Below are 14,448 nucleotides of genomic sequence, written 5' to 3' on the forward strand. Positions count from 1 at the left end.
ACCACCCTACAGACTGGTGTTTTTTTCCTCAAATCAAAGAACTAAACTAAATATTCTGCTGTCAAGGTCAAACAAGATTTTTTTCTTAATTGTAAATTAACATTACTTTCACTGTTTGACAAAAGGTATAAAATGTTTTGTATAACATACACAGTAAACACAGGTTAAAACAGGTATGTAATAAAGAAAAAAAAATCCATGGTGAGGCAAAGCCTAAAGGAAAATCTGAAGTGGAACAAATCCATTAGGAAAGGGACCAGAGAAGAGGTAAGTTGTAAGGGGACCAAAGAAGAATATGATAAGGGTAGAAACCTTCCGCAGCAGCAACTTACAACCTGAAAGAAGACCGGAAACAAACAAAAGTGGAAAGCCATGGATGCTAAGCTTCAAATCAAAGAAGGCATAACATATGTGAGGCCTAGTCAAAAGAAGACATTTATTATTATCATAATACAGGTAACCACTGCTTAAAATGACAAAGGCCAACAGAAATTTGCTATGGCTCCATGCGAGAATAGGGATTATAAGACACAAAGTCACTGAACTATTATCCCTGATTTTTTTTTTTTTTTAACTACACGGTGTGTCATTTTTGCATTTGTTTTGTGCCACAATTACTTATTGACATTAAGGAGTCTTGCTCACGCTTGCTTAAATATAGGATGAGATTATCCTCAGCATGGTTTTGCCAGTAATGCATCCTTTGCTACAGTAGAGGACTTTTTTTTATGATCCATTAAATGGCATAGAACGAGGTTAACAAGAATATATTTCAGCTGATAAATTCATGTCCCACCTCTAGCACAGCCTATTATTTCCCTAGCACTTAAAGCTGCCATCAAGGAAAGCAATATAATGGGGGACATCTGCCAACCAATGTCTGCTGACATTTCGTATGCTAAAAAACAAAAATCAAGTTAACAATACTGCAAAATACTATAAAGCATGGCAATATTTTCTTCCTGGAACGGAAATAACCACTGAAATAAGGACTTTATACTTTTACATTATTTCCTTAAGAAAAAAGGTGGTATTTAATAACAGCGTTGGGTCAGAAACACAAAACCTCTCTTTATTTACAGTTTATTGCAATAAACATGCTGCTCCATAATTAATTAAGTAATTATAAGTAAATGCATTATAAACTAGAATCAATATACAGATAAACTGATAGTAGTTTAACAATAATATTAAAAAAAATAAAACTGTGAATATAAACTGTGCAGTTTACTTTAAACACATGGATAACACTGATTATACATGCTTAGGATTAAAGCAGCTTTAAACCCATTTTGTTCTTCAGCCTTACCTGTACTAGAATTTCATTGCTGTACATGTGGACCTCAGAAAGCAAACAGAACAGAAGTAGGGATGTTAAAAATCACTGTTTGACTAACTTGAGAGTTTCAAATGAATCATTTTATCAATGATATGATTAAATCTTGTTTGCTATGCTCAATTGATATACACATAACGCCTATTTGGATGGGATTAGCTTGCACCATAAGGTGGGGTAAAGTAATCATTATATGTAATGTAATGCAATTTTAGTCCCATTCGAAACACTCATGTCAGTAACTTTTTACAGTCTGCACATTCACATCTCAGTAAAGACTACAGAGACTTATGCCTTCTATAAAAAAAATTTCATCATTTGGACAGGACTAAAATTACAGAGGTCCTCTGGTAATAAATACTTTACCCCACCTCCCAGTGTAAAATTATTCCTGTCGGAAATGAGCATAAAATTTAGCAAATCCTTCAGGAAAATTTCTTTACCCTATGTCCTGGTGTGAAACTAATCACATCCAAATAAGGCTTAAGTGTGAGACATGTTGCTTATTTAAAATATAATTTTGATGTTTCTGCTACAAATCACTTCATTATACACATGCAAAAAAATAGGTTTTAGCTCAATTTGGGAGAACTGAGCAGAAAGATGACTAAGTACGATGCCAGCAATACAATACTTTATTAAAAAAGAAAGCACACCTAAATAGCATTACAACATGCATAACACATACTCAACTTGTGAGATCACAAAGCAACAACCTACTATATTAGTAATGAGACAAAACAAATCTGCAAAGAGGGATGGCGAGAGGAAAACACACAGAGGGCATGTAAAAAAATAGAACAAGACATTTTACCATTCATCATTTTTAATAGCAAAGGTCTGAGCCATAATTTGAGCCAGAATGCCATATTATAACCTACAGAGTGCATCACAAGCTTAGTGACAAATTGACAATACACAGGGGCTCATGGTTGAGTGATAATGCTGCTAAAAACACATTACTTTAACATGGCTTTCTCATAACTTCATTTTAATTTAAACCTGATGCTCTGCATATTCAATTAATTATCATTACTATTCTTGGTGGCTCCAAAATCTGTACTAGCCCCTACTTTCTCTTCTGTTCTTTTTCCGGTTTTCTGTGGTGGCGACCTGCGCCACCACCACCTAATCAAAGCACCACATTGATGGATTAAAGGCCAGAAGTCCATGTGACTGTCATCATCAAGTCCTTCCATGAAAACCCTGAATACAATGAGGACTGATCATTTATGTTAAGTAGAATGCCTAGAGGGGGCTGGGCGGTCTCATGGCCTGGAACCCCTGCAGATATTATTTTGTTTCTCCAGCCATCTGGAGTTTTTTTTGTTTTTTCTGTCCTCCATGGCCATCGGACCTTACTTTTATCCTATGTTAATTAGTGTTCTCTTACTTTAATTCTTACTTTGTCTTTTTTCATCACGTAAAGCACTTTGAGCTAAATTATTTGTATGAAAATGTGCTATATAAATAAATGTTGTTGTTGTATTCATAACACACAAAACATTGTGGCTGCTAATTCATCAAAACTCATGACCAGGGCCAGTATATTTGACATATGCAATGCAACTTTCCTTCAAATAAAAATTTACCATGCTACTTAAGCTCATTTTCATAGTCTGAGGACTAGTAAAATATTATAACCACTGCTCTCCCACTACCAAGGTACGCCACATTAAACTGTTAAAATTGCTAAAGCACAAAATAATTCAAACAAAAAAAAACATGAAGTTCAACCAGCACCGTGTTTAAAAGACTAACAGTATTACTGTCCTTTAAACATGTTTACAAAAATGCATCAAACGGTTTTTAGTAATAAAAAGAAACAGCGACACATTAATTTTAAAAACAAATACATAAAAACAATGTGTAAATAAACAACTTATTTCAAAATTACTGCAAGCTCTCTGGGGGTTTTTCGGTACAGTAATCCCTCGCTACTTCGCGGTTCACTTTTCGCGGATTCACGACTTCGCGGATTTTATATGTAAGCATATCTAAATATATAACGCGGATTTTTCGCTGCTTCACGGGTTTCTGCGGACAATGCGTCTTTTTACTTCTGGTACTTGCTATCTCAGTTGGTTTGCCCAGTTGATTTCATACAAGAGATGCTATTGGCGGATGGCTGAGAAGCTACCCAATCAGAGCACGCAGTTAAGTTCCTGTGTGCTGTTGATTGGCTCAGCGACGGAGTGTTGCATTAACCAGGAAGTCTCATCTCACTCATTCAGCATTAACGTGCTACTGATTCAGGAGCCGTGTCCAAGCGCCAACAGAAGATGCAAATGATTGCAGAAAAGGTAAACGTTTTGGATATGTTGAAGGAAGGGAACAGCTACACCATTACAGCATCAATGAGTCCACGATTCTTTTTATTTAAAAAGGAGGAAAAGCATATAATATCTACGGCCGCAGTGTCCTTTAACCATGGCGCAAAACGAGTTGCAAGTGGACGTGATAAGGCAGTAGTCTGGATGGAATCTGCCTTAGGAATCTTTGCAACAAGGTCGACGACGTCATGACCGCCTACAAGCTGCTACATGTACTTCGCTATACAGTAAGTGTAAACTTATCTACCGATTTTATATTGCTCAGCAGTTGTCCCTGTTATTAATAGAGTAAAGGGTGGGTTGTAAACAATACAGGGAGGGTTTAAAAACGTCCAAATACACGTTAAATCTATACTAATTAATAAAAGGCAAAGCCCTCACTGACTCACTGACTGACTCATCATTAATTCTCCAACTTCCCGTGTAGGTGGAAGGCTGAAATTTGGCAGGCTCATTCCTTACAGCTTACTTACAAAAGTTAGGCAGGTTTCATTTCGAAATTCTACGTGTAATGGTCATAACTGGAACCTGTTTTTTGTCCATATACTCTAATGGAGGAGGCGGAGTCACGTATCGCGTCATCACACCTCCTACGTAATCACTTGAACTAAAAACAAGGAAGAGATTTACAGCACGAGTCAAACGCGGGAACGAAGGTAAATGACGTTAATTTTTGAGTGTCTTTTAATACTGTGTAAGCATACATATTAAAACATGTGCAATTAAACGTGTGCATTTACGGGGTGATTTCTCAGGCTTAAAAGCTCGCCTTTTATCAAACGCGAGAACAAAGGTAAATGACGTTAATTTGAGTGTCTTTTAATACTGTGTAAGCATGCATATTAACACATGTGCAATTAAACGTGTGCATTTACGGGGTGATTTCTCAGGCTTAAAAGCCCGCCTTTTCTTAAAAAGGTAAATGCTAACTGTTTTCATTCTGAAGGGCACAAACCACGTTGGATTTTGTAATGATAGTTGATTAGTAAGGTCTATTAAGGGATACTTACAGAATGATTAGTAATGCCTGTGAATGCCGATGCAAGTAGGAGAATGGGCGTGAACTAAAGAACGATTAGTAACTCGTACAGTAAATGTCTCTAAAGTCTGTCTATTAAAAAGTTATTATATCTTTCAATCCTGTGTATTGATTAAACTACGAACCTAACAAGATCACTACATGGTGTCAGAAGTGGTGGATTGGAAGAGGAATGTGAAGAAGAGGTTCAGCTTTTGAACGAGTCGCGTGTCTGTTAGTAACCCGAAAACGTGATCAGAAAGCGCTAAGACGTTCTAGCAAAAGAGAAAAAAAATATGTTAGGATTACAGCCCCCCCCCAAATCTCCAGTTAAAGGGAAATGTAGCTGAAAATTGGAAAAGATTTAAACAGAGATTCGAGTTGTATCTTGCTGCGATTGAAGCAGATAGGAAAAGTGAAAAAATGAAAGTGTCTATGCTTCTACATGTAATTGGTGAAGAGGCGCTAGAGGTGTATAACAATTTTCAGTTTGAAGAAGATGGAGACAATATGAAATTGAACAAAATAGTTGAAAAATTCGAAACGTATTGCAACCCAAAGCGCAATGTGACGTTTGAGCGGCACAAGTTTTTTTACATGTTTCCAGAAAAGCAGAGAAACAATAGACCAGTATGTGACGGAACTGCGTAATAGGAGCTGTTCTAAGAAGAAACCGTCGAGACATCAAAGGACCAATAACCTCTAATCAGAACACTAACACTAGCGAAACAAATATTAACGAGAAAACAAGTATAAATCAGGAAAGAACATCTCAACTGCAAACACAATTAACCAGAATATCAAAATGTCAATTAAAACCACCAGAACGACTCATTCAGACATGTTGACGATTAAAGGAACATTTTCAATTAAGAAATGCTGAATTCCTTTAACAGTTGTGCTTTTTATACATAGTTTGAATGCTGGATGTATGCCTGAAATGTTCTGGATAGTTCAGTTGTTTGAAGTGATCAAGAATTAAATGTGTACATTTATGGAGTGATTTCTCAGGCTTAAAAGCTCGCTTTTTATTAAAAAGGTAAATGCAAACTGTTTTCATTCTGAAGGGCACAAACCACGTTAGATTTCAGCCGTTAAACGCGCAAAAATGTCGGTACACCAGATAAATAAGCGCAACATATTATCAGTTGTATTGTATGCTTACAATACATATAGAAATGTGTTAATCGTTAACTAATAGTATAGGATGGTGTTTTTCGACTCGCGCCTTGATTTAAACGATTTCATGTCTTGGTGGGTTTGCGTAGCTTATTGTCAATATCTTTACACCTCTTTTTAAGACTTATTGACTGAAACGGGCTTTCATGAAAAAACTTAGAGCTTTGCTACAAGATACACCCTCCACAAGTTAAGGAAGTAAAAATAAAGGTATATATTTCTGTTTTATTTAAACCTTTTAAGTTCGTATGCATAGCCCCATTTGGCTGTTTAAGTTTTTTTTTTTTCTTCAGTAATATTTAATCTCCTTAAAGAAAAACAACATATGCATTTTACTTTTTTTGTATCTCTTTAGTAATATTTTAGTGTAAAAGGATAAGGATTATTTAAACCTTTTATGTTACTTTATAAAGTTATTTTACACAATGTTGAAAAATTAATAAGAAAGCTACATATTTTGGCAGCTGCTGCTTTAATTTTCAATGAAATGAAAAAAGCTCTCCAAGAGAAAACCTCAATGAAGAAGAAACAGTTTGCACTATCTAAAAAGGAGAAACCCTCATTTATAAAGGTTTGCTGCAGATGACTTAATTGAAAATAAATGAATAGTTCCTATGTGTATAATACATATTTATCTATTTGACTTATGCCTTTATTCCAGCAACTTGCAACATCTGAGGTGCAATTTGTTACATTACTTTTGTTTTTTGCAGCACAGGCAGGTGAAGTGACTTCCTCAGGGTCACACAGTGGTGTCAGTACCAGGATTTGAACTGACAAGCTCCGGGTTTGCTTAAATATTACTGAAGAATGAAAAAAAACGAAAACAGGCAAATGGGGCTATGCATACAAATGTCCATCCATCCATTATCCAACCCGCTATATCCTAAATACATGAGCCAATCCCTGCCAACACAGGGCACAAGGCAGGAAACAAACCCCGGGCAAGGTGCCAGCCCACCGCAGGGCGCACACACCCACACACCAGAGACAATTTAGAATCGCCAATACACCTAACCTGCATGTCTTTGGACTGTGGGAGGAAACCAAAGATATGTGTATATGTAGATATGTATATGTATATATATGTTTACATAACCTCTTTAACATACTACTTCTCCGCTGCGAAGCGCGGGTATTTTGCTAGTAATTAAATAAATATGGTGTCCCTACTTCGCGGAAATTCAGTTATCGCGGTCGGCCTTGGAACCTATCTCCCGCGATAAGTGAAGGATTACTATACTCCATATTTTAATAAAACAGTATGGAATAATACTCAGATAAATATACTGCTCAAAAAATTAAAGGAACAATTTGAAAACACATCAGATCTCAATGGATATCTATACTGATATGGACTGGGTAATGTGTTAGGAACAAAAGAATTCCACATCGTTTGAAATGAAAATTATCAACCTACAAAGGGCTGAATTCAAAGACATACCAAAAATCAAAGTGAAAAAATGATGTGGCAGGCTAGTCCATTTTGCCGAAATTTTGTTGCAGCAACTCAAAATCATACTCAGTAGTTTGTATGGCCCCCATGTGCTTGTATGATGCCGGACAACGTTGGGACATGTTCCTAATGAGACGACAGATGGTGTCCTGGGGGATCTCCTCCCAGATCTAGACCAGGGCATCACTGAGCTCCTGAAGAGTCTGAGGTGCAACCTGGCGGCATCAGATGGACTGAAACTTAATGCCCCAGAGGTGTTCTATTGGATTTAGGTCAGGTGAGCGTGGGTGCCAGTCAATGGTATCAGTTCCTTCATCCTCCGGGAACTGCCTACATACTCTCGACACATGGGGCCTGGCATTGTCGTGCACCAGGAGGAACCCAGGACCCACTGCACCAGCATAGGTTCAGACAATGGGTCCAAGGATTTCATTACAATACCTAATGGCAGCCAAGGTGCCATTGTCTAGCCTCTAGAGGTCTGTGCGTCCCTCCATGGATATGCCTCCCTAGACCATCACTGACCCGCCACCAAACCGGTCATGCAGAACGTTCTCCACTGCTTCTCCAAACCCTTTAACGTCTGTCACATGTGCTCAGGGTGAATCTGCTCTCATCTGTGAAAGGCACAGGGTGCCAGTGGTGGCCTGCCAATTCCGGTATTCTATCGTAAAAGCCAATCGAGCTCCACTGTGCCAGGCAGTGACCACAGGGCCCACAAGAGAATGTCAGGCCCTCAGGCCACCCTCATGAAGTCGGTTTCTGATAGTTTGGTCAGAGACATTCACACCAGTGGCCTGCTGGAGGTCATTTTGTAGGGCTCTGGCAGTGCTCATCCTGTTCCTCCTTGCCCAAAGGAGTAGATACCGATCCTGCTGATGGGTTAAGGACCTTCCACGGCCCTGTCCAGTTCTCCTAGAGTAACTGCCTGTCTCCTGGAATCTCCTCCATGCACCTGAGACTGTGCTGGGAGACACAGCAAACCTTCTGGCAATGGTACACATTGATGTGCCATCCTGGAGAAGTTGGACTACCTGTGCAACCTCTGTAGGGTCCAGGTATCATCTCATGTTAACAGTAATGACACTGACCGTAGCCAAATGCAAAACTTGTGAAAAAACAGTCAGATATGATGAGGAGGGAAAAATGTCAGTGACCTCCACCTGTTAAACCATTCATGTTTTTCTCATTGTTGCCCCGCTAGTGCACCTGTTGTTAATTTCATTAACACCAAAGCAGCTGAAACTGATTAACAACCCCTTCTGCTACATAAATGACCAGATCAATATCCCAGAAGTTTAATTGACTTGATGCTATACTCTGATTAAAAGTGTTCCTTTAATTTGTTTGAGCAGCTTATTTAGCCAGAGCTTCTCAATGTGACAAGACCATCTCCTGAAAAAAGGTTTCTTTGGTCTTCCAATGAAATGATGCAAAAAAATTTAATTATAACCATTTTCTCAAATTCTTTTTATGATGTATTTCTATTTATACCTTGGCCATTCGTTCATCCATTCTATTAAAGCTAGCTGCAGTCAATAACACCAGCTTTAAGAAGATAACATAAACAGCTCTGCCCATTATGGAAATAAATCACATGACAGACACAAACAAAGGCAAATATGCAGCCATTTCAGGGGCAGAAATTCAAAATTCACCAAGAAGGCACTTCTGGACTAGAATGGCCCCGGTCATTTGGCTTTAAATTATTTGATTTTTATGGTATATAGTACTTCCATAACGTGAGTTTTTAAAAATAAGTTACAAAGTGTGTCTAATAATGTATTCAGTTTACACAGACTGAATGCGTTTCAGAATAAAAATCATTTCCACTTTCTGACACATCTGCTACCAAACTGAAATTGTTGCCTATAGGAAAAACTTCAATGTTGGTTGATAGAAAAATATGAATCATCATACATTATAAAATGTCAGAAAATTTGATGGAATTAGTTAAAATTCTGCAATGTTGAATGAAAAAAAGCATGAAAATTTACTACTGTTTCATAAACAGTAAAGTTAGTGTAGACTTCAATATGCTATGAGAAAGAAGTCAATATCTACAAGTTAAAACACTAGGCTAGACGTTTAGTTCACAAAAGAAGACTGTATTAATTAGCTGGTAAAGATACTGTATATAATACATACAATGGGTACAGCTTAAAAATGTATAGGCACAGGAATCTCTGCCGCAGTAGTAATGTTTGCAGTATTCAGTTTGCTCTATGTTAACAGCAATGTTTTTTATTTGTTCACATTTTTGTATAAAAAAAATTAATTCCAAAAGATTACACATTTAAAAAATTACCACAGCAATTTCATTATCAAATGCCTTGTACAGCAAATGGGTTTATTGTCATTTTCACATTGTTACAGCAAAGAGTGAGCTTAAAATTAAACATGCAATTTTAACTATTTATTTTTTGTTCACCATTTCAAAGTCAAAGTCAAAGTGAACTTTATTGTCATCTCAACCATATACAAGTATACAGACAGACAAAATTGCGAAGCTCAGGGTCCACAGTGTAACAACATGACGTGCAAATAATAAATTAAAAACAGAATTTAAATTTAAATTTAAAACACAAACAAGACAAGACAAAGAAGTAGCAGCGACACTGATGTGTAAGATATGTAATATAATAAATAAATAATAGATATAGATAATACAGAAGTGATCAGTGTATGATAATAGTTGTTTAAGACGTGTAAACAATGACAGGTCAGAATGTTTCACAGCAGAAGGATAACAAGAGTGTCAAAATACTTAAAGGTCAGTATGAGATTTTCAGTTCTTTTCTACATGCACACTCGTCTTTGCAGGAAAGTGGCTCGCATGTATAAAAGTTCTGTTTTTAGAGGTGGTTGAGGCAGTGTGGAAGGTCCCAGGGGGCAGCCTGGTGTTAAGGAGTCTAACAGCTTGGGGGTAGAAACTCTCCTGCAGCCTGGCAGATCTGGCTTTGATGCTGCAGTATCTTCTCTTGGATGGCAGAAGTGTGAAAAGTCCATGCGGACACTGCATTTGTCAAATATGTCCTGTAGTGAAGGGAGAGGCACCCCAATAATGTTCTCTGCTGTCTTCACTATCCTTTGCAGGTGCTTGCGGTCGGATATGTTGCAGTTGCCATACCAGACAGTGATGCAGCTGGTCAGAACACTCTCAATGGTGCCTCTGTAGAACATGGTGAGGATGGAAGGGGGAAGACTTGCTCGCTTCAGTCGCCTCAGGAAGTGTAGTCTCTGGAGGGCTTTCTTGATTAGTGATGAGGTGTTATGTGTCCACGTAAGTTCCTCAGTTATGTGCACACTGAGGAACTTGGTACTCCTAACAAGTCTCCACATCTAAACCATTGATGCTGAGTGGGATGTGGGCAGGACATGACTTTCTGAAGTCCACGATTATCTCTTTTGTCTTGTTGACATTGAGAGATTGATTGTTGTCTTCACACCATGCAGACAGCCGTTCCACCTCATCTCTGTATGCTGTTTCATCATCCCTGCTTATCAGTCCCAGCACCGTTGTATCATCCGCAAACTTGATGATGTGGTTGGTGTTGTGCGTGGCTGTGCAGTCGTGAGTCAGTAGGGTGAACAGCAGTGGACTAAGCACACAGCCCTGCGGTACTCCAGTGCTCAGTGTGATGATACTGTAAGTTTTGTAGCCCATCCGAACTGACTGAAGCCTCTCTGTCAAGAAGTCCAGGATCCAATTGCAGAGGGTGGTGTTCAGGCCCAACCTGCTCAGTTTTACAACCAGCTTTTGAGGGATGATTTAAACATTATTATTCCTATCTACTTTCAATTTGTTTTTCATTCCTTGTATCTAACATCCTGTAAAGCATTTTCAGGTACATTCTTTGTATGAAAACATGCTATAGAAATAAATGTTGTTGTTGTTGTTGCAAGCACTGCTGTTAAAAATATGATCTTTGGTACACTACATACCAAGACTGTCTAGGTATCTCTGGCTGAAAGGAGCGCTTGAAGACCTATCTACATTGAATGTAGAATTCACAAACGTATATAATAACTAAAGGGAAAGTAAAAAATCAAGTGACCCCCCACCAATTATAAATTTTGCCACAGTCTCCATAAGCTCCTACAGACACTTAGTTTGCTTCTGTCCAGATTGGTCAAAGTTCATCTCCAAGACAGCTGCAAAGAGGCCCCCAAAGAAGAAAAAGAAGTTAATGTCTTTAAAATAAACAAAAAAGAATTTGGAGCATTGTATGATTTGTATTGTAAATTTAAACTAAAAGTGGAGCCTTGAAAAATGAATAGTATTAAACATTTTTTCTTGTTTACTGAAGGTTAATAATTAACCAAAAAAAAAAAACTACACACTATCATTCCACATAAACCTCATGACCAAATGCAATTATGTAGGCCCAAAAATTAAAAATGAATGTTAGCATATATTTAAAAATTATTTTAAATATGTTTTCCAGTCATTCTCAGATCTCCTTAATCCAATCCCGGGATATAGGGCAGAGTCTGGCCCAGAAGCAAGTGATGCAAGACAAGAAGCAGCCATTGACAGGGTAGCAATACTCACATATACCACACACTTGAACTCACAACAGGGCTAGGTAATAGTCACGAATTAACCTAACCTGCATGATATAAAAGGAAACCTGCAGTACCTTATGAAAAACCTTTACAGAAAGGGGTAGAACATGCACACCAAAAACAAAAAAAAAAAAAAAAAACAAGGCATGGGGTTCAAACCTAATATGCTGGATTAGTTAAGCAACATCACTAACCACTGTGCTGCTGTTCTGCTATTCATTCTGACCTCTACTATTGTTTAACAACCCTACAAAGCAAAAAGGTCTTAAGGACTCAAAAATGCTCATATTTAAAAAGTATTCCAATGTGTGTGATATATTGTGGTTTTTATTAGCCGTTAATAGATTTACAAAATTTTTGCCTGTATGAATAAAGGATTTAACTTTATCTTCAGTCAAATAAAAAAGTAAACTACAATATGTTTCAAAATTGAATTGTAATACTTGATATTTTAAACCATAAAATTTGTAATTGAAAGAAAGTGTCATGAAAATAGTAGCAATTTTTACAGGAAGTCATTTTGAGTTGAGTTATCTTGAAATGCATTTCAGATATCTTAAGAAAAAGCATGCAAGGTCAATTTGAGATATCCTGAAATCCACATGCAGTTATTTTGAGATATCTGAAAATGTATTTGAGATAATCTTGAAATGCATTTGAGATATATCAAATGTGCTGCAGACATCCTAAAATGTAAAGGAACAAATTTAGAGATATCTGGAAACGTTTCAGATATCTTAAAAAGCAAACTGCATTTTAAGATATCTGAAATTAATTTAGAGATTTCTCTAAATGATCATTTGGCTTGCCACATAAGCTGCATTAAGAGGTGCAAAGGTGAAAACTAATGTAACTTCCTTCAACAGTTTCTGTACTTTTTCTTGGCTTAAAACCAAAAAACTGCCAAAGACATTCACTTGTGTTTTTCTTTGAGAAAAGGTTATCCATATCTCTCAGCATTACTAAAATGTTTCCCTCAACCACATATACCTTTTGAAGATCGGTATTTAATTGGGTGAGGCTTATTAATGTAAAGTTGCTCTCTTCTTCTTTTTAACATTAGTTGAAGGAGGAAATAGGTTTAGTTTTGAAATTCTGTGCTTCCTGTTTCACCGATGGCATTTAAGATGGGGCAACGCGAAGAAAAAAATAATTACTGATGATGGTCTTACCAATAGTGATAAAGAATGTTATCATCTGTCTGCACAACTGTAACCACATGTAAGGGTGAACATGATCAAATTGAGCCATCTACTGTGGTGCTTTAGTACAGAAATAGAGGAATTACACATTTCTAATATATGTTAGTTTATAGTGTATGACTAAGGTGACTTTAGGAATGCAAAATTTCATCATTCCAAAAACATCTCTCTAAGATGTCCCACTGTCTGATAATTCTTGAACATTAACAATAATTACTTAATTTTTAAAGGCATTATGAAACCAGTCATGGTAAAAATTACAACAAATACACAGCACAGGTACAGACAGACAAGGTAAATTACTTCATTTCAGCCCTTAAAAAGCAACCATTTGCTTTCATTCATAGTTGTGAGACAAATGATGCAGCTGTAAAGGCTAACTACATTATTAACAATGAAACTCCAGCAGCATCAAAGCCAAATTCTGATGGGGACCTCACTAAAACATGCATGCTTAAAGCAGTTGAACTGGTGTGTCCCAAAAAGCAACAGGCTTTTGCTTATATAAGTTTGTCGATATAAACAGTAGCAGACAGAGTCAAAGACTTAGTGCAAGGCTTGGATAGGCAATTAAAAGAAAAAATAAAGGTATTTGTTCTTCCATCGCAACTGATGACAGCACCAATATTACTGATTTATATCTCAACATGCTATTTTCATCTGAGATGTTGATGACTCTTTCAGTATCCTTGAAGAATCTTTTGAAGTTGTTGCCAAATCCCAAGAAAAAGTAATATCAAGTGAGGTGAAGATGTTTGTGCATTTCACTGTAATGTACTGTATATGAAGGTTGTATTTTTGTAGGAACAAAGAACCTAGACAAAACAATATACAAGTTGGGATGTGACGATGCCAGAATTTTTGTATTCAATACCAGTGAAATTTTATAATACTTGATACCTTTCGATATCACAGCAAAAACAGAAATCTCATTCAACAGCTTTTTATTTAACTACCTCCATTTATTGAAATTAACAATATTTTACTTTTTTCTGTTGTATAATATAAAATATAGAACTACTACCAGTAATAAACAGATTTAAAATACTGGTAAATGCATCATGTAGTTACCCAATTATCATTTAAGTAAACCAGTATTGTTATTCATAAATAGCAACATACAATGTAATGCTTGAATTTTGATGTGTGGCAGATATGGGGGACCCCCACCCCAAAGTAAGAACTTATGTTAAGTGTGCATTCTTTATTTACTTTTGTAAACTATTTACTTATTACTATTCTTAATCTATATTTAAATTGCTTTACTTTTTCATGTAACTACTTCTTTGACATTTTGTAAATCATTTTCAGCTACATCCTTTGTATGAAAATGTGCTATACAAATAAATGTTAAA

At 36.8% G+C, this 14,448-nt stretch overlaps 1 protein-coding gene across 1 annotated transcript in view; it reads right to left on the reverse strand.

Annotated features, from left to right (window-relative positions):
* LOC114648702 (syntaxin-binding protein 5-like) overlaps window positions 1-14,448 on the reverse strand; it is a 580,738-nt gene that overhangs the window by 538,926 nt on the left and 27,364 nt on the right.

This window comes from Erpetoichthys calabaricus, chromosome 3 (genome assembly GCF_900747795.2).
Source record: "Erpetoichthys calabaricus chromosome 3, fErpCal1.3, whole genome shotgun sequence".
Classification (NCBI taxonomy): domain Eukaryota; kingdom Metazoa; phylum Chordata; class Cladistia; order Polypteriformes; family Polypteridae; genus Erpetoichthys; species Erpetoichthys calabaricus.